At 34.2% G+C, this 25,641-nt stretch overlaps 1 protein-coding gene across 17 annotated transcripts in view; it reads left to right on the top strand.

The window, feature by feature from the left end:
• Nucleotides 1-25,641, top strand: part of KLF12 (KLF transcription factor 12) — a 590,647-nt gene that overhangs the window by 406,681 nt on the left and 158,325 nt on the right. For 3 of the 17 annotated variants that reach the window (XM_049099276.1, XM_025441142.3, XM_049099277.1), the window contains 2 exons: nucleotides 1,349-1,456; nucleotides 2,539-2,609. The exons of 12 other annotated variants lie outside the window; for them this stretch is intronic. The gene's annotated coding sequence lies outside the window, so the exon portion shown is untranslated. The remainder of the gene's footprint in view (nucleotides 1-1,348; nucleotides 1,457-2,538; nucleotides 2,610-25,641) is intronic. 2 more of the 17 variants (XM_049099279.1, XM_025441144.3) reach the window with 1 other exon arrangement.

Genomic DNA, 25,641 nt, shown 5'->3' with positions numbered 1-25,641 from the left:
ATAATACATTTTATAAATGTCTTCTAAATAACATAATTCCACATTAATCAAATTAAGATTTGGTTCCATCCCACCATTAACACTAAAAGTAAAACGCTGAAGAAAAAAATTCATGACCTTTTGCTAGGACCAGGATCAGATTTCCAAAGTTACGAGTGAATTGGAATGGGGAAGCCAATGCAGAGAATTGTTTTAACTTTTGGTATAAATGAGGTCTTATATACAGTGAGTACTTTTAGCTCTGTCTATGAACAACTTAGATGAACAATACAGTTTGCTTTTTAAAAAATCCTAAGGAAAAGCACTGCAGTGTGCAAAAAAATGCCACTATCTAATGTATACAGAGGAGGCAAAGTTTATATGGCAGTGAAACTATTTGAAAATCTTTTCATATGGGACAATAATTCTACACAAAAAAAACTGGAAAGTGAAATTCTCTTGACCTTGTCAAACTGTAATTAGGCCTGTATTATCCATTTTGTTGTACTAAATAATTTATTTCCTTAGATTTATAATCAGGAGAACTTTGACTAGATTTCATTTTGTGTTTGACTGTGTTGATTGAAATATTTTGGACTCTCTCATATTAAATATAAGCAAAATATTTATCTTGCTAATTGGATGAAAACAATTATTTTACTGCTTTAAACATTAGGAAATATTAAAGAAAAAATATTATTCTAGATTTTATTCCTCTTCAGTATAAAATAGCATTTATTAATGATTCTATGCAGATGCCAAAATACAGACTGAAAATGAAATCTCTGGCTTTGTAAATAATAACTTATAAATCTTGAGTTATAAAAATGGAATGATTTCCCTTAATACACCTTTCATTTCCAAAGCTCTGTTTTCTTAATTTCTGTTTAATTTTCACTTGGCAATGACTCCTGAAATTTGACTTTTGTTATCTCTAGAAAGTGGGTTTAGAAATTAATGATTATAAATAGGTACATAAAAAGAGTTCTGTTTCAGACATTAACTTTTTTAAGGTATCAGCCTTATTAAGAGTTGGGTTCATATTTTTTAGCACAGTGATAATAACATCTGTTTGCTAATAACATCAAGTCTACTCTTTTTAAAGGCAGAAAGTCTTTATAGATTTTTTTTCTTCCAACAGGTCAAGGTGCAGTTTTCCATTCCATAATAGGCCAGTTAATTGTACTAGGTTTCTGTTTCAAGAAAAACACTATTTAGAACATAACCAAGAATCTGGAATTTAGAAAAATTGTCTTTGGAAGAGCAGCCCTTTTCATGCACCTGTGAACGAAAATCCCACAGGTCCTTAAAAGCCTATTTATTCTAATTTTAGACACTAGTTTTACCACATGTTTGTTTTGTTTTCCAGCTCTAAAAGTAGTTTTGAAGCAGCAAATTAGGAAGGGAACGGGTGAGTCATGGCTACAGCCATATGGAAGCAGCTGGAAGTGACAGAGCAACCTCCATCACATGGGAGGTAATTCCTCATAAAGACCAAAGATGCTACATTTATGTTTTATTACAATAATTCTTTATGTGTTTTTTTCCCTTAACTTACGGCATGCAGTTAGTTTACCATGCTGATGGTAGTATGAGGCAATGAACTGAATTTGAATTTCCTTCTGACTCATTTAACTGTCTCTCAGAGTTAGTCTGGGTCTAATACCAACTATACAAGTTGAAAAGTTTTATATTTGTTCATTAGGAGAAGAAAGGCAAAGTCCCTAACCATTTCCTTTTCTCAGCAATCTAATATTTAATTGGGGTGGGAGAAAATAAATAATTAAGAGAGCTGTGTGTGAAGTTCTAGGTATGCATGACTTGCTGTGGACCCAAGAAGGGTCTCTCTCTATACACTGGGCAGAGGGGAGCATTTTATTAGACAGATGGTATGAGCTCAGTTTTAAAGGAGAAAAGAGTTTAGCTGGGTAGAGGAGATAGAGAGCCCTGCTCTAGGCAAAAGGAATGGCCCCCATAGTCATTGAGAACCGAAGGAACAGGATTTGAGAATCTCAGGTAGTTAAGGAGCTTCAGGTAAGGTGGGATAGAACAGGGGTCAGCAAACCTTCTCTGTAAAGGGCCAATTAGTAAACATTTTAGATTCTGCAAACCTTATGGATCATATGGTCTGAAGTAATAGCTTCCCTCTGCTGTTGTCCTACCAATGCAACCACAGACGGTATGTAAATGAGTAGGCGTGACTGTGTTCCATGCTTACAGTTCACAAAAATGGCCTTCTTGGATTTGCCCCAAAGTCTCCAACTTGCCACACCCCTGAAGCCCCATGGTCCTCTACCTCTTTACATAATTTTCTTGTTATTGTTGTTAATAACTTTGTAGGATTGATCTCAAATGGCATAGTGTCGATGTAATTAATGGAAAATTTGTATGTACCTTCTCTTCAAAATATTTTATTTCTGTGTGTTACGTATTATAGTTTTCATATCTGATCTTTGCTTTTATGGAGATTCCAACATTTGTTTGCATAGTGTTATAGTAACTGCCTACAATGTCTCATTATCTTCATACCCCTTATTCTATTTTCTTTTTGTTCCCAAGTTTGTGTCACATTCAAATTGTCACCATAGAAGAGTAGCAGGAAAGACATCGAATATCCCAGGATCGTGGAGGTAGGCGTTACAAACCAGTAACATTTGAGCTCACCCTTGAGGGATAAGTAGAATTTTGCTGAGCAGTGAAAAAAATAAATGATATTTTGGGTATAAGAAGTAGCATCAGCAAAGATAAAAAGATGTGCATAGGAGTGTAATACTCACTGAACAACAGGTAGTCCAGAATATTTGAAAACCTGGAGGATTTAGGTCTATCCTCTGTTTTAATGCCTTGATTGACATTCTTGGTAGTTTGGGATTTTTCCTACAGTCTGTGGAAAGTTCTTGCTCCTCTGCAGAGTCTGTTATTCTCATCACAGCCAAGATGGTCCTTTTAAACATAACTTAGACCATATCACACCTCTATTCAAAGATTTCACACACAAAAAATCATTGCCATGATACTAAAAGATACTAAAAAGATACTATGTGACCTGGTTCCTTTCTCCCCTGTCTGAATCATTATCTCTCGTTTCCTATTCCCCCTCTGCTGGCCTCCTTAGAACTTCTCAAGCATACTCAGCCCACTGCCTGTTCATGGCACTCACAGATCCTCTGGAGCACTCTTCACTGAGTATCTTCCTTATTTCATCCAGGTTTCATATCCAATTTCATTTTATCAGGCAAGCCTTCTGTGACCCACCCTATCTAAATGGAAGCTTCTTCCATGACATTCTCTGGCTTCTTACCCTGCCTACTTTTTCTGGCTAGAAAATCTCTCTTTTAGGAAGGTAAATCTGATGTTGCTGGAGAAGTTGGACTCCAAAATAGGAGAGGCCTGTGGGTCAAATGAGAGAATGAGAACTTTGAGGAATTATGAGAAGTGTTCAGCATAGTATTTCAGGCCAGGAATATTTTGAAATAATTAATAGAAGTTTTGCACCCTCTTTACAGTTTTGTTGTTCTTCACTCCTCTTTTAATTTTGCCTACTTAGAATAGCTCCCACAGCATGTCCAAATGAGAAAGTACTTTTATGTAAGAAACATCAAATTTCTAAGGTTGAATTTTATGTTTCTGTAATCCCTATAGGAAAATGAAAAAAATTTTTTTTGCCTTTTTATTAGCATCTGTATAATTTTATGTAATTATCCATATAGAATGTAATTTTCCAGTGTGAATAGAGGTTGTGGAGTAGGTAATTTAATTAAATTTACTTTGAGTTTATGTTTTTCTAAAACCAGATATAAGGTCAATGTAACTCTTATGCTCCATTAAGAGTCTAAGATTCATGAGAGATATCCATTAATACCTTTTCAGATTTGAAGGTCAAGAGAAAATGCCAGTAGAGTTATTACTATTTTATCATGAAGTCCTTTATGATAGCTAAAATACTAAGAAAAAGTAACAACTAAATTATATAATAAGAATTTATTAACTATGGGGATCCCTGGGTGGCTCAGCATTTTGGCGCCTGCCTTTGGCCCAGGGCGTGATCCTGGAGTCCTGGGATTGAGTCCTGCGTTGGGCTCCCGGCGTGGAGCCTGCTTCTCTCTCCTCCTATGCCTGTGCCTCTCTCTTTCTCTCTCTACATCTATCATGAATAAATAAATAAATCTTAAAAAAAAGATTTTATAAAAGAATTTATTAACTAGATAAACATCTGTTTGAGGGAAAGTACTCCAGATCCAAGAAAAGATATATCAAACAACTATTTTGTATCATGTAAGCAGTTACATGTATCCTCTGACATTCCTTAACTTGTCTGGCCAGGATGAGGTGTGAGAATACCTAGATAAAGTTTAAGAAGAAGTGAATAAACATAGCAGTATTTGTAGTCATTTCTGGTTGAGCAAACTATTTTTTTTATCTTTATATCTATCCATATATACAAACAATGAACTGTGGTGTGTGGAAACATTTGATGGAGAGAATACTTCAACACATTACTGAATATGAAGTAGTGATTTTCCCCCTACTTCTGTTGCCCGATTACAAAGTTTTGCCTAAAGGAAATTTTGCCTGTGATCATTTTAATGTTGTGTGTGAGGGTTGCTTAGAGGGCCTATATAGCTCTCTCAGGCAGGTGAGACCAGTATGCTGAGTCAGCTGGATTTTATAATTGGCATGCACTTTATTCAAAATTGGGAAATAACATAGTATTATGGGAAATTGTATTACTTATGGCACAAGTTATGGTAATGAAAAAATATCCAAGAGCAATGAAGGAAATTACTTTTAGAAAAATCCATGGTTAAAGAATTCTTTTTTTTTTTTTTTTTTTTTAAGAAAATGTTTTGGTAAATTGTTCTTTGTGGACAGTACTCCTTCCTGTAGTATGGAGGACTGGGTACTCTGGAAAGTCATCCTGCCTACAAAACAATTAGAGAACAGATAAGGGAGATCTTGAGTTCCTTCTACCATTCCCAATTGAGTTCCTTCTACCATTCCCAATTGTTCTCTTCCCAGTCTACACAATGACAAATGCATGTGTGCATATAAATGTACATATTAAGATATCATGAAGCCATAAACTAGACTTAACCTGAAAACAGTGTCTGTATTAGAGCTAGGGCTGACCAAGATCACGAACCAAAGAGAATTTAAAATATATATAGAATATAGAATTTAAAATATATATATATTTTTAAAAATATTTTTTTATTTTTATTTTTATATATTTTTAAAAATATATATATATTTTAAAATATATATATTTAAAAAATATGTATATATATATATATGTCAATGGATAGGCTACACTTTTGTTAAAACTTGAAAAATGAAAACAAACCCAAAACTCAAAAATGACAAAGAAGTTCACAAAAATAGCAGGATAAAGACATCACTTCACAAAGAATTACACCAATAGACTGCTATCCAACTTCTCAATATTAACAATGGCAGCTAGGAGAAAGTCGGGTAGTATTTTCAAATACTGGGAGAACTTGTCAACATAAAGTTGTATAGTCACTATTTTGTAATTCTGTGAAAGATCTTTTGAATATATGAGCAAAAACAGGGATATTTTTATATGAACAAAAACTGAGGACCTAAGTAAAGGAAATTCTAAAATATTCATCTGAAGGATTCTGACATGTGGAAGATAATGGAAGGATACCAAAAGGATTACCTGAAATGTAAAAAAGAATGGTGACCAAAGAAATCGGTAAACATTTCATAAAAATATACACTTTTTTCTTAAACTAATACTATTAATATTTGATTTGTAGGATTATTTATTTTTTTTTTAAAAGATTTTATTTATTTATTCATGAGACACAGAGAGAGGGGCAGAGACACAGGCAGAGGGAGAAGCAGGCTCCATGCAGGGAGCCCGATGTGGGACTTGATCCCGGGTTCCCAGGATCACGGCCTGGGCTGAACGCGGCGCTAAACCGCTGAGCCACCCGGGCTGCCCTGATTTGTAGGATTATTAAACGGTAGAATTAAAATATTGAATTATGGTTAATAGTTAAGTTTGGAGAGAAAACTGGGAGTTAGTTTCTGTTGTTGTTTGTCTATGACATTGTTAATTGGCTTGGTAAGAATTCAGGAGTAATTACAGAAAGAATAGAGTTTTAGTACATAATTTCCCAAACTAGTAGAATTGGGGGAAAATGTATAAGACAACAGGAAACAAACAAACAAAAAATAATAATAATCATCTCTCTTTCTTTTACTATACATTTTTTAATATTGGTAGTGAGAACAAATAAACAGGACAAATAAGAAGGAAAAAGGTGATTTTTTAAAAAGCCAAATATCCCTGATCATAATAAATGTAAATAACTATGGTAGGCTGAATCCTGGCTGGCCTCCAAGATTTTCTGTCTGCCCCACCGTAGGTACATGCAAGTTGAACCTGTAAATGAAGGCTTAATCAAGTGAAACCTTGATTTTAGCCTATGAGACCCTGTGCAGAGCACCCAGCTAAAATATGCTGAATTCTCAACCCACAGAAACTTCAAGATAATAAATTTGTGTTAAGCCACTAAGTTTATGATGAATTGTATGCAGCAGTAGAAAACTAATGCAGTGTACTAAACACAAAAGCCAAAAGATGGAGATTGGTTTGGATTTAAAAGCACAATTAAAAAAATAAATAAATAAATAAAAAAAAAAAAAAAAAAAAAAAAAGCACAATTATATGTGGTTTATAAGAAACACACCTAAACCTAAAAACAAATAAAGATTGAAAGTAAAAGGATCACAACAGGTTTACCATGGAGGTTTGCCCATTTTGTTTAAGACCATTTAGCCTTTAGTACATAAAATATAATTAGGTAGAGATAGAGAATTTCACTACATATTTATTGGGGTGATATAACAGTTGTAAACTTGTAAGCAACTAGAAAAGTAGAATGAAAATATATAAAGCAAAATTGATTGAAGATAAAAACTTGAAAGACCCTCTGTGATATGGATTGAGATTTCATTATACCTTTGTCAGTTGTTTTGATGTCAAACAGAAAAAGCTAATAAAAATAATGATCATTTATGTAACATAACTAATAAGGTAAATGGAATAAACATAGCGAGATCTCTCCAACAATTTGGAAAAAAAAAGCTTTCAAAAATTTCAAAACTGCAAAAATGTACCAAAAATAGTAAAACCAAGCCTTATCCGATTTCTAAAAATTCCTGTCACACTGACTGCATTTTCTGACTACTGCATTTAATTAGAAGTCATAGAGTAAAAAAATACATTTCAAATTTTAAAGTCTTTATAAATAACTCCTGAATCAGAGAAGAAATTATAATGGAAACTAAAAAAAAATTTAGAATTGCATGAAAATGGAAATACTGTATATTGAAATTTGTAGGATGCTGTAAAACTGTTATTTGTGACTCCTAAGGGAATAAATGCATGTATTAGAAAAGAAGAGAAGCTGATTAGGGATGTCTGTTTTATTATACTTCATAGAAATTCATTTATTGAAATAATTATTTACATACCATGCTTACCTATGTTAATTGTGTTTTTTGCCTAGTTTAAATATTACAAAAGTAAATGATCAAAAAAAATTTTTGATAGAGTAGTTGATGATCTAATTAGTCAGTAATTACTATATTCTTTTTATTCCTTTACATATGATATATGAAAAATTAAGGTGGATAACTGTTGAAATAGAGGTAGTTTTAAAACAGTAGTGAACCATACCCAAATTGTTACTAACCATGTATTTATTTTATATCTCATCCTTGGAATTATAACTCAAATCTGATATTTAGGAATAGCTCTAGATATATGCAACTTAATAAAGACAAAGAGCTATGATTCTTAAAACATTGTTTAAAATTTAATATTTAACCTAAGACATTTTCGTGAGGTGTTACTTAAAAGAAAGCTATCATTGAAACCTTTAGAAACTAATGCTTGAAAAAGCGTTAATAATATAATTATTAAATCGTGATGATCAGTTGTCCCACATTTCTTAGTTACAGTGACTTGAACTGGTAGCAGTTACTGGTTTCCCTCAGAGTAAGCCATTTGTCAAATTGGTGGGTGGTATAAAAGGGGGTGCCTGTCTTTTTCCCCGAGCTTATACAAGTACTTCGCTTCTGTTTAAAGTCAGTGCTCTGTGCTAAAGAAAACAGAAGACCATTATTGAGTAGATTATAATTCAGAATAGACTGGCATTGCTGCAGTTACATTTTCCTAAATAACTGAATTTATCAGTACTAAATTTTATTGTAAAAAGGGCATCATGTCATTATTTGACATGGCTATACTACTTCTAGGAAGATTAATTGATTTATAATCTGTTCTAATTTACTGTAGTGCATAATTGCTTAAACTTATTCAACAGGCCTGAAATGTTTCACAGGGGATATCTCTCCTTTTTGTCTTTTGATAATCTGAGTGATTTGCCTTTGTAGAACTGCCTTTTTTTCCCCACAAAAAGCAATACATCTACTATCCATAAAATAGTCCCAAGGTCAAATATTCAGACAATTCATAAATACCTTATCTGATATCATTACAAGGTGAGCAAAAAGCTCAGTAATAAAAATTCAGAACTGCTGCTTCCTTAATAAGTAGTCCACAGCTCTGGAGGCTGTACTTGACCTCATCAGAATTCTCCCCTGTGAACAGTCTTCAACCTTGCCTTTTCCTCTGCTATAGTAGCCTTTGGTTCCCTGACATGACTTTTCTAACCAAGTTCACTTGTATTCATTTACATTTTTAATGAATTATTTGCTTCAGTGCCTTTTTTGAGTGGTGCCATATGTTTACTATTCACGTTATAAATTCTGAATATCTTCTTAATTTAAATACTATAGTAGAGGATTTGGATACATAGTGTGAATTATTTCTAGATATTTTGAAGTACATTACTGATATTCAATAACCCTACATTTTCTTTCCTCTGAGAGTAGTATATTAAATCTTTTCGTTTCACATAGTTTTACTTGGAACAGAAATAGAACACATTCAAGTTCATACATTATTATTTTTTTAATAAAATGGTACACTAAAGAGTTCAGGCTGAGCAAAGGTTTATATAATTTTCAGTAAAATCTACAAAACCAATGTGAACATAGGAGAAGAATTATCAAGTAGAGTTTTAGTAATTCACTTCTGGGTGCTTAGATTACATAATATTTTAGTCAGAGCTTTACTGATTTTAAGCGGTGTAAGTAAGATGTAGGTTGTTTCTAAATAGTAGAAACACAACAACCACATCAAATCTAAAGCAAAAGAAAATTTGACAGAGAGTATTTTGAGAATTGCCATCTATTTTTAAATTAGGTAACAAAATGTTAGAAATCTCAGATCATATTTAATAAAGCTATATTAGGAGGTCACTCCTCAGGTGATTCTCTTGGCTCATTTCATGTTTAGGCTTAGCTTCCCTTGTGCTTATTTTTAGAGGTTGAATCTATCAAAGTAATTTCTCTCTTTATTGAAGTTCTCACTTAATAGGGAAGCAGAGATGAAAGCAAAACAGGTCAAATTGATCATTGATTAGATTGTTTTAGCAGGCTATTATCAAATGGCCAAAGCGAATAAAATCACTCCCTTAGATCCATTGCTGAATCTGTTAGAATGTTCTGTGGTAAAATTATGTGATGGTTTTTCACCTTTCATTTTAATATGATTCAACTTACAATTGCTATTACACATGTGATATACATAATGAAAATTCTTTTGATGAAACACACAGATTTGACATAATGAAAATTCTTTAGGCTTAAAACCATGAAAATATGATAGGTGTAGTGGTCAATTCAATTCCAAAGGACATAAGAGAGAAATAAGCAAATAGGATTAAGAGAAGCATATAATAGCGCCAGCTTCATTTCATTTATTTATTCAAGCATTCTGGGTTTTGGGGGATGTAGCAGTGAAGGAAATAAAAGTATCTACTTTCATGAAGCTTCATTGATTTCTTCTGCCTCTGACTATTTGGATTCCCACAGTTAGCATTTGAGACCTTCACTCCTAAAAGCTTGACTGTTTCTTAGAACATTTCAAAAATTTATCAGACAATGCCTTTTAAGATTTTTTTTTTCAATTTGAGAGAGAAAACACAAGTGGGGGAAGAAGTAGAGGGAGAAAGAAAATCTCAAGCAGACTCTCTGCTTAGCGTGGAGCCCATTGCAGGACTGGATCTGATGACTCTGAGATCATGACCTGAGCTGAAATCAAGAGTCAGATGCTTAACCGACTGAGCCACCCAGGAGCCCCTATTAGTGCTTTAAAAATTTTTTTTTTTTGTTTAGTGTAGTTGATCCACAATGTTACATTAGTTTCAGGTGTACAAATGATTCAACAATGCAGTACATTATTCTGTGTTCACCGCAAGTGCAACTACCATCTGTCACCATACAACAGTATTATAATACTATTTACTATATTCTCTGTGTTGTGCCTTTTATTCCCATGGCTTAGTCATTCCAGAACTAGAAACCTGGATACCCTACTCCCCTTCACCCATTTTGCCTATTCCTCTACCCACCTTTTCCTCTAGCAACCATCCCTTTGTTCTCTATATTTATAGGTCTGACTCTATTCTTTGTTTATTCACTTGTATTTTAGATATTATATATCAGTGAAATCATATATTTGTCTTTCTCAGTCTGCCTTCATTTAGCATTTTACTCTGAGTCCATCCATGTCATCACAAATGGCACGATCTTATCCTTTTTAACGGCTGTGTAATATTTCAGTTTGTGTGGGTGTGTGTGTGTGTGTGTGTGTGTGTGTGTACACACCACATTTTATATCCATTCATCTAGTGATGGATACTTGAGTTGCTTCCATATCTTGGCTATTGTAAATAATGCTGCAATAAACATAGGGGTGCATATCTTTTCAAATTAGTGTTTTTGTTTTATTTGGGTAAACACCCAGTAGTGGAATTACTAGATCATATGGTATTTCTATTTTTAATTTTTTTAGTAACCTCTTTACTGTTTTCTATTTTCTACAGTGTCTGTGCCAATTTACATTCCTATCAAGAGTGCACAAGAATTTCTTTATCTCCAGATTTTTGCCGACACCTGATATGTCTTGTCTTTTTGGTTTTAGACATTCAAAAAATACTTAACTTACTTCCTTTCCTCACTCCATGTAGCTCTTCCATACCTACTTCTTAAGGATATCTTAGCCAAGTAAAATATCCAGTAAGGCCAGTGGCTTCCTAGGTACTCCCAGATTTATACCCTTTTTTTCTTAATTGATGGAGGCTGACCCACATTCCATGTTCTATCTTGGGCCCAGGTTCCTGCCAGGGTCTAATCTCATTATCTCACCACTACCAGTTCTGTCAAGAGTAATTGCCCTCCTGCTGTATTTTACCTTGTTTTCAGGTAAGCCCCTGAGGAGTCTCGGTAATCCATAAACTGTCTGCAAAAACTTGAGAGTTCAGAATATTGAATAGATAACATTATTCTTCTAGATAACAACTTTACTCTTCAGATAATGTACACATAATTTTGTTTAAGGGATTAATGTTGACCTGCAGGAGTTCTAAGCTAAAGGGTTGGCTCATTCATTCTTTTTTTTTTTTTTAGGTAACTTTTATTTTTAATTTGACATATAACACACACAGAAAAGTGCATAAATTATAATTGTGCTATTTGTGAAATATTTACAAAGTTAACACAGACCTGTAACTGCCACCCAGATAAAAAGGGATTTATATGTCTTGTTCATATTCCATCACTGTTCAGTTTCAAGAATAATGACTCTCCTGACTTCTAAAACTATAATTTTTCCTGTTCTTGAATTTTCTCCGTTTTTGATAGCAAGTATGGCAGCCTCATAAAAACATTTAGAAATGTTTTCTTTCTTTTTTTATTCTTGGGAAGGTTTTGTGTAAGATTTGGGTTATTTCTTAATTACTCCATAATAATGGGTTTGAAATAATTGATTCATAAAGCAAATCTGGGCCTAGAAGTTCTTTAGTGAGAGAGTAAAGTCAATTTCTTCAATAGATACAGGAACCTTCAGGTTTTCCTTTTCTTTCTTGTATCAGTTTTAGTAAACTGTACTTAATAAACAATTTCTCTATTTTAATTGTGTGGGCTTAGATCCTTGTTTCTCAGTCCTGACATTGTTAATGACTGACTTATCTCTCCCCTTTTTTAATCAGTTTTGCAGCGAGTTTATGAATTTATTAGTCTATTAAATAACAAATTTGAGGTTTTGAGGCAGTCCTCTGTTGCGTATTTGTTTTCTATGTAATTAGTTTTGGTGTTATGTTTATTCTTGTTTTTATTTAGAATTAATTTGCTTTTCTTTTTCTTCTTTAGATTCTTAGATCATTGATTGTCAGCCTTTCTGCTTTTCTGATACATGTTTTAAGGGCAAAAATACTCATCTAATCACACCTTTAATTATATCCCACAGTTTTACATATCCTATTTTGATTCTTACTTGATTAAAAATATTTTCTAATTTTTATTCTAATTTTAACCCTATGGACTGACTTCAAGGTATACCATGGAATTTTTTAGTTATTTTTTTGTAGTTGATATTTAGCTTAATTCCATTGTTGTCAGAGAACATATGCTGAAGAATGTTAACTCTTCGAATTTGTTAAGACTTACTTTTTATCTCATGGTATGTTCAGATTCTGATAAATAGTTCATGAGTACTTTGAAAATCTGTTTATTGGGGGAGATATTAGGTACATTGTTCTAAAATGGTGAAGTAAAAAAAAAAGTTTATTAATTATATTTTCTTTTTAAATCTTCTATATTCCTACTCATATTTTGTTTACTTTATCAGTTGTTGAGAAAAATGTGTTAAAATCTCACACTTAGATATGTATTTGTCTATTTTTCGTTTTACTCCTTTATGTTTTTCTTTTGGAGGGTATTTTTTAGGTGATACAAATTGAGACTTATTGTATATATTCCTTTTGGAGAGGTCATTTTGTCATTACAAGATGTCCATCTTAGTTTGTAGTACGTACTCTAGTTTACTATCAATTTTTTTTTCTGGTATTTGTAGAGCTATATAAGCGTTTTATGACTTAGTATTTGCCTAATTCTTGTCATTCTTTTAGTTTCAACTTTTATATTCTAACATTCAAGATTTGCCACTTTTAGGTTGTTAAAAAACTTAAACTATAAAAATATGTAAAAACATTAAAAGCTAGACTACTTAACTCTAGAATGTGGGATACTTTACATTTAAATATACCATCTTACTCTATATTTTTTACTTCCTTTTTTCTGTAATATTTTTATTATCTTTCCCTATGTTCTCTGTATTAATCCAGAAACTTTCTTTTGTATATTTTCCCTTTTGTTATTAAGCTTTCTAGCTTTTTAGTATAAATATTATTTTATTACTTTTAATGGCTTTTCCTAGAGATTGCATTGTCCCTTTGACTTGTTAATGTCCACCATAGATTTTTTTGCTTGTTTCTAGACAATGCAAAGATGGTGGGACACTTTAATTCTCTATATCCCTCTCCTTCTTTGTCTTACATTTTAAACCAAACAAGATATAATTATTAGTATAGTCATTATTCAGTTAGATTACCTATGTATTTACCTTTATCTTTCGCTCCAGAAAAGTTGATCTTATACAAAGTACTCTGCCTTAGCAGAAATTAAATTTTCCCATTTCTTTTCACACATTTTATCTGATATAAATTTGCCTATATTACTTTAGATTATTTTTCATCTCATCGCTTTAGATCTTACCCATAAAGCCCGTCATGAAGAAGTTCTGCAATTTAATTCATGTTTTTGAACCATTGGTGAAAAATGTATGCAGTCCCCTTTTGAGATAATGTGATCTGTAGAACTACTCATATTACCTTTTTATTCTAACAATAAGCACAAAGTCATATTTAAAATTCACCTATCAAATTGACCCTAAAATTTGCTTTATTTATAGATTGCTCTTTTTTGCTTTTATTCCCTATTTTTAATTATTATAATATCATATATGTCTATCATCCTATATTTTCTATCAGTTTCCCTTTGCATGAACTTGAGCAAGTGAAGCTTTTCAAGCTGTTAATTCTTATTACTCCTTAATGTTAGATTGAATTGAAAACTGTCATTCTCAACCAGCATCAGAGTTGCCAACATCATCTTCTTTGAAATCCTTATTTTTATGATCTTTTTTTTAATATACTACTTGTATTACACATACATCCCATCTTTCCTCTGTGAACTTCTCATGTCAGATATTCCAGAAGATTTACCACAACCTGAATGATGGACTTTTGTGTTGATTGATGATCCTGTTGAACAGAATTTTTAGCAAGTCTTGCCTTGGCAGTCAGACTTAACTTCTGAACTTCTCTGTAATTTAAAGCCCTTCTGATTGGATATATTGGGTTTATAGTTAATAATATTTTCCTTTACTCATAATAAGAATATTCATGTGTCAGTGAACAGTATAAACCCTTTCCTTTAATCTCTTACAAATAAACATCAAAATGTCATCTTTCTGCTTAATCTCAAGGCATATTTATATTTGTACTTGTGGGAAGACACAATGTGAGTCAGGTTCCCTTCCTCCACCAAGGACCATGAGCCCCTTTTCATATCATCACTTATTTGTTACCTCATGTATTGACCGGTGAAAGCATCAAAATATTAATAGCTTATTAAAACTCAAATCTAATAATTCAGCTCATTGGTAATGTATGGCTTTGAAAGAAATGAATTCCTAATTGAAATTACAAGGGAAAGGGACAGTGTCGTCTATATGTCACCTTTCTACAAATCAGCATATCTGCTCTGTCCTTTATAAAATTAAGGAGCAATTATTTAAGCCTGATGTACTCTTCAGAGTTGCATTGACAAGAAATTATCCAGGACCATTTTAGGCAAACCAAGAAAAGGATTTGTTTTATTCTTCAATTATCTTACCACTTACAATTCTGTGATATGTAGCATATTAATGAAACTGTAGAATTGATATTATTGGTATCATTCTAGTCTCACAATCTCTTGTCCATAATTCTAAAATCCTTAAAAGTTCTGAAAATTTAATCCTTAAAAAAACTCCTTTAGAATTAAAACCTGGACTAAACTGGTGTGCAGATACTTATAGTCTTTATGTAAAAGACCATGTAAATGCTTATTTCTTTTACTGCAGACATATTCATGTGTCTGAGGATGCAGCTTCACCTCAGGCCTTCTTGGAGGTGGGCTGTTACCTTCCTAAAATCCTAAACATTTGAATTTTGAAACATATATGGCCGTATGGAGCTTAAAACAAGAAATTGTGCATCTCTAATCTTTTCTAGTTAGTTTTGATAGTTGTAATACATATATGTCTCCAGATGTTTTCTGCTATAGCAGATGATGAACACATTTTAACATTGGAGCCTACAATGTGTTATATGTAATTTATTGTATAATAAAGGCCATGTCATTTTATGGAAGATAGATGGATATAAACTATAGATTTTATAGAGTAAGATAGATAATAGCCAGAACAAAAAAATACAACCACAACTAACTTTGCGTCAGGCAGTGTGTATTCGATAATTTAATCTTCAGAACTCCCTTCAAATGCTACAAATAGTTACAAATATCAGCACCATTTGTAAGTGAAATACTGAAGTTTAGAAAGATAAGCAACTTGTTTGTGGTCACAGAACCAGAGCACAAACCTAACTCTGAAATCCATAACCTATGCCCTTCACCCCTCTGTTCTAGTATTGTAATATATCTTTTAAAATTAATCATATAAGACGTTTAATAAATGTGAAATACAATTTCATGATCAGCTTTTGATTATCTTCCTGTTGATTACAGGAAAAAAATGCTAATAGCAAATCAACTTCCTTTTGTCATTCAGCATTTATCTGGGATCCTCCTTTCTGCTGTCACTTGGCTTGTGCTCAAGAAATACAAATGAATTTTAATATGAGCCTGAGAAAAAGAATATAATTATGGTGGTAAATCTGCTAGAATCATATAATGAATTTAAAACCCAACATAAATGCTTTTGGGATTATCTGTCATTTGGGATTACTTATTCTGTGATCCCTTGTAAGACTGTAGATAATTGAACATTGGCTATTTTACTGCAACTGAGTACTGATGCTAAGAAGAAAATGAACCATGTGAATATGAGCTCACTTATTTATTTAATAATTAATTTGGAATTTCAAGACAGGAATCATTTAAAGCCAAAAAACACAGAGTAACTTTATCTCATGAAAATCAAAGTTCTATCATTTGAATCAAAGAAGTGATTAATGTGCCTGACTTTTTTTCTTTTTCTTATTCAATAAATAATCGAGTAATATACAGTTAATATTTTCTTACAGATGTTATAAGGAAAACTAATAAAGGAAAAATAATTCTGCTAATATGTGTTCATGAAGTCCATGAAAGCTTTTACTTACCCTTTTTGACTCTTTCTTCTTTATGAAATGATACAGTCTTTAAATTGCACAAAATGGAAGGAAAATGTTTTAAGGGGAGTGATTACAGTGTTTTCAACCTTTCCTAATCTACTGAAGGCAGATGTTATAAAATCAGTCATGGACATGAGTATTGTATTATAATTGAGGCCAGGGATTTTGTGGTCAGAGATCGCTAAAAATTGTCTTGACGTTACCACTTACCATCTATAGAGCCATTGGCACATTTCTTAACCTTTCTCAGGTTCTGTTTCCCTTCTGTAAAATTGATTAATATAATTTCCTATATTGGGATGTTGAGGATTAAATGAATACACCATAATGGCTATATACACGTCTGTCTTAAATGTACATGACTCTACACCTTTATATGTGGTGAAGGTGATTCAGACCTGAGGCTTAGATTTAGGTGGCAGGAGCCATCCTTTGGTTGATACCCAGAAGCCTTCCTGGAAAGATAGACGCTTAATGGAGTTGGGACCACCAGTTGCACTTGTGACTTCAGGTCTCTGACTCAACCCCAGGCCCCTTTGACTTTTATGAATACAAATACGGCTGTATTCTCCTCTTTACTGAAGCACAAGTATGAAAGCAATACAATATTAAATACTTAAAAAAGAAGACATAAGAACTCAACACATATACACACATCTAATATATAGATCATAAACTCCTCAAATTAATATTTATGTAGATGCTCACTACACACTTACACACTCCCATGATTTTTAAGTGTCCTGCATGCCAGGAAGTCATGGGAATGTGTCTGTGCTAACCAGCATTCATACCAACACATAAACCACACCCACAGAGATGCACATACCAATGTTTGGACTGTACAGATGCGTTTACCCGATTAACATAGGGAGGAATTTGAGGAGGAAAAAAAAGAAAACAAAAAAATGCAAAGGAGAAAAAAAAAAGGAAAAAACAGAATATGAGAAGGAAGAAAAGTGATTGGAAAGAGATGATTGCTGAGCGTAGGGTCTCTCAAGCTGGTCACTCCTGATCTTTTGTCTTTGCTGTGATCTGTCCTGTCACCTTTGCCCTCTATTGTGATCGTCAGAGGTGTCTTCAGATATTCATTGCTCAGGATCCCCCAGGGGACCCAGTTCTCCTGGTTAAGAACTACTCCTTTAGTGTAATACTGGGTGTCAGATACATAGATGAAATTGGAGAAGATGGAATGGAGGGAGGCAAAAGTTCTAGTTTTAGAAGATTAATGTAAGGAACTGAGTACAGTCAGCACATCTGGGAAGAAGAGGAAGGGAAGGAGAATAAAATGTATGGACAATGTGTCATAGAGTTTGGAGGGAGGAAGGAGCAAGTCAGGGTTGTTGATACAGGACATCACCACCGAAGGGATTAGAGTAGCATTTTTTTATTGATTACCTCAGGATGGGAAACTAACTGTATCAAACATAACACATTTATCATTGTATCTAATTATAAAATTTATAATCTCCCTTTCATGTATTATTCCCTAATTACAGAACACATAACAAAATCGTTAACTAGCTTGGTGTGGGGTTTGACAGACGTTAAAACTAAATTTTATTTTTTTTTTAAGATTTTTTAAAAATTTATTTGACACAGAGAGAGAGCGAGCGAGAGAGCATGAGAGCGCAGGCATAGGTGGGGCAGTGGTAGAGGGAGAGGAAGAAGCAAACTCCCCACCTAGAAGTAAGCCGATTTGAGGGGGCTCAATCCCAGGACACTGGCATCATGACCTGAGCTGAAGGCAGATGCTTAACTGACTGAGCCATCCCAGGAGCCCTGAAAACTAAATTTTATTTTATTTTTAAAAATATTTTATTTATTCATGAGAGACACAGAGGCAGAGACACAGGCAAAAGGAGAAGCAGGGTCCCTTGGGGAGCCGGATGCAGGACTTAATCCCAGGACCCCCAGGATCATAATCTGAGCCACCCAGGTGCCCCCAAAAACTAAATCTTAGAATCAGAGAGAAATTGCCTTTTAACTGTTACGGTAATGTAGCATTTCTATGTGTACATTTTCTAGTTGTCAAAAACAAAAGCCCTGAAAGTAATGTACTTCAAATTAATAAAAACAAAAAGCGAGACTCAGGCATTATTGGATTTTAGGTCCACTAGAAGAGTGCGTCTTTAATCCCTTCTTTTTATTAATTTTTTATTTTTTATTTTTTTTAAGATTTTATTTATTCATGAGAGACACAGAGAGCGAGGCAGAGACACAGGAAGAGGGAGAAGCAGGCTCCATGCAGGGAGCCCGACATGGGACTCGATCCCAGGACTCTGGGTCACACCCTGAGCTGAAGGCAGGCAGTAAACTGCTGAGCCACTTGGGGAATCCCCCCTTCTTTTAAATATTACTTTGTGATATCTTGAAACTAGTCTCTTCAAGTTCTGTAGTGAGAGGAATTAATAAAATGGCAATTAATAAATTAAATTCTTTTTAAATGAAGGAATGAGCCAATGGAAATGTTCACCTCTAATATTTGTATATACGTTATAATTAAGTTAATGTATTTACTGTTTGTTAAGTTTTAGACATGGGGTAATTTCATAGATTTATTCAATTTTAGAGTTAATAAGGGCTTTAGAGAGCAACTGGAGCTTTACTAATGAGCTTTAATTAAGAGCTTACTGTGGACCAGCGACTGTGATAAATTCAGGGCCGTAAAAGAACTAGAAGCAATGGTGTCTTCATGGGCACACAGGCTTGTGAGAGGACACGTGAAGCTCAGAGTGCTTGGAAGACAGAGGGCAGGACCTTGTTCAGGACAGGCGGAATCAGGGCTGGAGGAGGTGAGAGACTGAGGAAGTATGCAAAAAATATAATCAGAGGCATTTTAATTAGAAATTAAAGGAGGAGAGATAACAAGTGCACTGGTCTCATAAAATAGAACTTAAGCCCTGGCAAGTGTGCCTTTTATAAAACCCCACTGCCTCTCACTTATTATGGTTCTATTTACAAAAGTTATACTTTATTACACTGCTTTTTATCAGATGTGCATCATTGGTCAAAAATAAAATAGTGGTTTTTTTTTTTTTTTTAATTTCTGAGTGTTGGGCTTTAAAGAAAAGGAACAAGAGAAATTCAGTGGATGGTGAGCTGATTTAGCCACTTCCATTTCTAATTGTACTACGTAATCTTGTAAGCCTTTTGGTTTTTCCATTTTATTCCACCATCTTTTCTCATTTCTTTCAAACTTCTATAACATACAGTGTGGCCAAGGCACAAAATATGGAATGCTATTCTTAAGAATGATTTTTCTAGTAACTGTTACTCTAAGGCTCACTGTGAAAACCAACAGGAACTAAATAAGAAATAAACCCTATGATGTGGGTCACTGACACCTGCCTCATGTCATTAAGTTTGTTATGTGCCAAGGATGTAGGGAAACTGAGCAAATGCCTACTAGACAGGTATTCAAGCAGTGCTCATTTTGATACTTTCTTCAGTAGGATTTTGCCATATACTGATTTTACATGAACTGCATTAGAAAATCTCTCAAAGACACAAGCTCGCTCTCTCCCTTCCTGTTTCAGGGCTGAAAAGAACAGCATTGGGGAGGTAATTTAACCTTAGGAATTACTTTTGGGTTTTTTGTTTTTTAAGATTTTATTTATTTATTTGAGAGAGAGTGAGCAAGCAAGAGAGAGAGAGAGAACATGAGTGGGGAAGGAGGGCAGTGGTGGAAAGACAGGGAGAAGCAGACCCCTGGCCGAGCAGGGAGCCCGATACGGGTCTCCATCCCGGAACTCCAGGAGCATGACCTGGGCTGAAGGCAGACGCTTAACTGACTGAGCCACCCAGGCACCCTACTTGTGGGTTTAGATCATAGGTCCATATAATGTCATGGCCTTAGACGATTCTTTCAACTTCTGTGAAACTGTATTTCTTCATTTATAGAAATGAAAGAGAAAACTCTGCTAGATTATGTTGTACTAAATATTTTGTGTTTATTTTTCTGCATTTTTAGTAATTATTTTAACTTAATTAGGTTTAACTTATGGTTACAAGGTCTCTATAATATTCCTCTGAATGTGTACTTAAGCTAAAAAATGTTATGATATCAAATTGCAAAGAATAAGCTTAATTTTGTCTCTTCCACCAACATTTTTATTTATACATGATGAAAATAAGGGAAAGGCTAGACAGCTTACCGCAGAAATGTTAATAATCGTTTCTCCATTTGGTAAATTTGTGGGCAGTCTAGATTTCCTTTTTTTCTTTTTTTTATCTAAGTTTTTCTTATTTTCTACAGTGAACCTGTGCTACTTTTAAAATAAAAAGAACTATGTTACGTTTTGTGTATACACTCTGCAGAAGTTGATTTAAAGAGCAAGTGTTTCCTCGGATTCACTTTTTTTTTTTTTAAGATTTTATTTATTTATTCATGAGAGAGGCAGAGACATAGGCAGAGGGGAGAAGCAGGCTCCGTGCAGGGAGCCCGACGTGGGACTCGATCCCGGGTCTCCAGGATCAGGCCTTGGGCTGAAGGCGGCACTAAACTACTACCGGGCTGCCCCTTGGATTCACTTTTAATAACCTCTTTTTTTTTTAAAGCACAATGTTGAAATATTCCCCCTGCATATACATTTCATGTTTTCTGAATGCGGTTCACTAAAAAGGGATGAAACTTTCATTAAAACTTTGAGGTTGGGGTTGGGGGAGTGGGTTCTTTCAGGGCAGGTGGTAAAATCTCACCTTACATATCTCACTCAGATACATATCTGGCTTCCTTACATATCTTCCTTACATATCTCACTCAGAGTGCAGTGCTGATTATATACTAATGTTCACTAAATACATATTGATTGAGTGAAAGCTTTTCATCAAAAAGATAAAAAGCTTTGTAGTTCCCACACATTGGTACATAATTGTTTTCAGTAATTTCTCAAGTAGAAAATGTTTTCCCGGGAAACTGTAGCGCAGCAGTTTGGGATTCCCAGAGGAATCCATAGTTTGAACGCACTGGGGTTACTGCAGTTACATACATCTAGTTACTGATTGTATTTAGCTCTTTACTTCCATTCCAGTTACCCAGGTAGAGACATGGTTATGGAGGTAGAGACATTAATTTCTGTAAAGTAGCTGTGCCATTCTCTAAACCTGATGGGAGTAATGCCCTTGGCAGATTGGGATTTCAATAGAATTTGTTATTTTCTTCTAACAACAGTATGGCTCAAGAATCTAGGGAAAGCCAGATTAAAAATTAGAAATACCTCTGTTCCCCCCCTTTTTTTTCCTGAAAATATATTTCGTACACTCCTCTTGTGTATCTTCCTGAAACGTAACAGTTCTTTTTATCTTAAAAGTAGCACAGGTTCACTGTAGAAAATAAAGAAAAACTTAGATTAAAAAAAGGAAATCTAGACTGCCCACAAATTTCCAAATGTAGAAACCATTATTAGCCTTTCTGCAGTAAGTTCTAGCCTTTTCCTTATTTTCATGTGTAAATAAAAATGTTGGTGGAGGAGACAAAATTAAACTCATTCTTTGCAGTTTGATATTATAACATTTTTTAGCTTAAAATTATAGAGATAGTATTTTCCATGTCATTGAATATTGTTTTTCAAACCTGGCTCATCATTATATTCGCGTGTGATGCTTTTTAAACTGCTGGCACCTGCACCGCGTCCTGGACTTGCTGCATCTTTTACCTGTGAAATGTTGCATGGCTGATTCAGTTTATAGCTGGGGCTAAAGCCATTGTTCCAAACTTTCTTCTGTTTTTATGCCCACTTTGTTGTTTTTAATGTCTATTCCTATAAATAAGACAAAAATGAGTACTTGTGTTTATTTCTTTGCCAAAAATCCCCAAATGCTGTCTTTGTCTAAATACAATTTCCTGCATTAAGTTATCCCCTGTTCCCCCAGGAGGAACCAACTTGAGTATATAAACTCATAAGTAGTTTAACTTTAGCAGCTAAAATATTTTAATGCATTAAATTAGTTATAAAACAAGCCATACTTTATATGAACTAATATATACATTTTAAAATACTCAATTTTTCCAGACTCCCCAATTTTACATGATTTTATTCAGTATCTTCACATTCAAGGTTAACATCAATGCTGCCAGTTTTTAAGCTGTCATTTTCTCAAACACGTCACCTCAATGGCTTGAGGTACAGCACTGTTTACATCAATGGCTGCCTCTGAGGTTTTTCTCCAAAGCCGTCAGAGGTACTTATTTGTATGAAATTGGGATGGTTGGTGTACATCTCATCTTCCTAATAGAACAGCCATCTTTCGAAAGCTGCTCTACAGTGCCAGCACTTGAAATTGTGAGGTGATTCCACATTCACATTCCCCAGGAATCCTGACTGTTAAGTTTCCTTGACTGCCCCCTCACCCACCCGTTTTAAAGCATATTCTCTCTGGTGATTTCTGAAAGCCAACACTGGTGTTGATTGAAAATTTTGATTCCAAACATTATTCTGTTTTTCAAAATACAGTAATTAGGGGTAAACTTTGAATAGATCCTGAATATAAGATCTCTCTCTCTCAGCTTGGGAGAGGTGTATGTGTGTATGTGTGTACATGCATATGTATGGGGGGGTAGGGAAAAAGAGAGGGAGACAGCAATGCCCTAGATTCTTAAAAATGTTATTTACTTTAAGGTATTTTAAGATTCTTCACACATAGTTCAACAGCATTCCTGAAAATGTGTACCCAATTACTGCTAGTCTGCAGCATAATAAAATGTCTGTTTTGCTACACCCTTGACAGCATTACTATTAACATTTTTTAAAAAATCCTTATATCTTATAAGTGTCCCAGCCAATACTGAGCTAAGATGTTCCCTGTCATTATAAGTATCTCCTGATTAGCGGGGAGTTTGGGGTTGCTTTCTCTTTCTTCACACACATGAATTGTCCTTCCTGCCTTCCTGTTCCTGCCTCTGTCTCTGGGGCCCCACCCTGCCACTTCTCACCTTTTCCTCATAGGCTTTTCCCAGTATGTGTGATCAACAGGGGCTGGATGTACATGCCATTCTCCATGCACACGTGTGAATTATGTACACCTGTGTGTGCCTTGCGGCGATTGCAGTTAAGTGGGGGACCACTTTCATCCTTTCAGATCCTTAGACCTGCGTGCATCTATGCCTCATTTAATAGGAAGCCAAAAGATGAGCTAAAGGTGTTGGTTTGCGTAGAAGCCATTTTAGTGACTTTGTAGTGAACTGAGATAGAAGTAAATCATGAATAAGTTCTGGGGCATTTAAACCCTATTACCTTTCTACTTGCACCATTTTTCCATTGCAGCTGCCTCTGATTCCAGGGATAGGTGGGAAAAGGTAGATTTTTGTTGTTTTTGCCATTAGTCTTGTTTTGGCCTGGTTGATGATATCTCTCTAAAGGCATTTTCTCTAAGAAGAGAATCTTATAGAGGTTCTTCTTGGCTATTTGATTGCTGTAGAAATCCAGAAAGTAAGATGTACATTTTGTAAATATACCTCCTTTTACATAAAAAGATTGCATTATTGCTTTATACGTTTGTAATGTGTTAGGGTTTCCAGATGTATCTGGCTATCTCATCTTCTTTGGGTCAAGTTTTCTTGTCTCCCAAATTTGGTATATTCCACCACTGTGAGATACCATTATAAAAATAACTGTGGTGAATATTTTGTGAAATCAAAAGCAAGGTCCATCTGGTAGCAGAGACAATTAATCTCTTTGAGAATAGGAAACATTAGTGCATATTTTAAACTCTTTAATGAGCACAGGGACATTTGCCTCAGTACCTTGTGTGAGTCTCTGGTCTAGGATGAAGATTCAAATGAATTCTTTTTCCTCCTAAGTCTGTAACATGTTTCCCTTTAAGGTATTGTGAATATGAAACTTTGATATTTTAAATTAGTCACTGAATAATAATAATTTAAAACCAAAATAACAAAAAAGATTCTGATCATAAGGTGGAAAACAACTAGCTCTTTTTTTTAATCCACAAATGTTGTGATAATAGTTTTGCCTTATTAACTTTTATGAAGAATGATAAACAAAATAATAGACAAAATTGGATCTCATCTACAGCATTAATATTGAATTTAGTTTCCCAAAAATAATTAGTGGGATTTATTTTTTTAGTACAAATTTAATTTACAGAAAAATTTGGCAGATTATACACAAACATTCCATGTGCCCACCTCAGTCCCACCCCTATGCAGTTTCCCCTACTATTAAAGTCCTGCATTAGTGCAGCACATTGGTTACCCTGAATGATGTGATTAACCTATATCGGTACATTAGTATTAATTGCGTTAAGGTTGTTCACTCTTTGTGCTGTACAGTTCTGTGGGCTTTGACAAATGCATGGTGACATGTATTCATTCACCACTGCAGTAGCATATAGAAGAGTTTCACTGCCCTGAACATCCTCTGTGTTTCACTTAATTTGTTCCTCTTCCTCTTACCCTCCACCTCCAAGCTCCTGGCAACCACTGATCTTTTTACTGTCTCTATAGTTTTATCTTTTCCAAAGTGACATATAGTTGGAACCATACAATTTTTTTAAGACATCTTTGCATGCTCCAGTGTGACAGCAGTTGTAAAGAATATAAGGAACAAAACTGACTTCCTACACGTCTGTTTGACATTTGTTTTAGTGACACTCTTTCTTTGTATCATTTGGCCAGGTAAATAAGATTTTAAGTGGCTTAATATCTTCACAATATTCGAATCTAGCAAATGTAGTGAGGATTCACTGATTGTTATGTGATAAAATATTATTTATTTGCTAAATACTTGTATGTTTACATATAATATGTAACACATTATGTTCATGTCCAAACATTTCTGTCAGCCTTTTCATTGCTTCATTTCATTGTGTGCTATTAAAAAAAAAAAAAAAAAAGTTAACTGAATCCCCTCTATCCTTCACCACTGTATAGGAGGAGAGCCCTCTCTACTGCATCCTACCCCAACTTCACAGCACACACACACCAAACCAGAGTTTCAGATTTGTGATCCTGTTAACATAGATTCTGATTGCTTTGAATAAATAATATGAAAGTCCTGGGAAATAAATAGGTCATAGAAGAGCTTGACAACTAGGAAATAAGGAAAATTTGGGATAAATTTAAGTGTGTATTGAACCCTTTTTTAAAGGCTCCCAATTCCTAAGTGACAGGTATTAAGGAGGGCACTTGTGATGATGAGCACTGGGTGTTAGATGTAAGTGACAAATCACTAAATTCTACTCCTGAAACCAGTATCACACTGTATGTTAACTAACTGGAATGTAAATAAAATTTTGAAGA

Source organism: Canis lupus, chromosome 22 (genome assembly GCF_003254725.2).
Source record: "Canis lupus dingo isolate Sandy chromosome 22, ASM325472v2, whole genome shotgun sequence".
NCBI lineage: Eukaryota > Metazoa > Chordata > Mammalia > Carnivora > Canidae > Canis > Canis lupus.
Note: the sequence above shows the minus strand (reverse complement) of the source record. Positions and strands in the feature narration are given on the sequence as shown.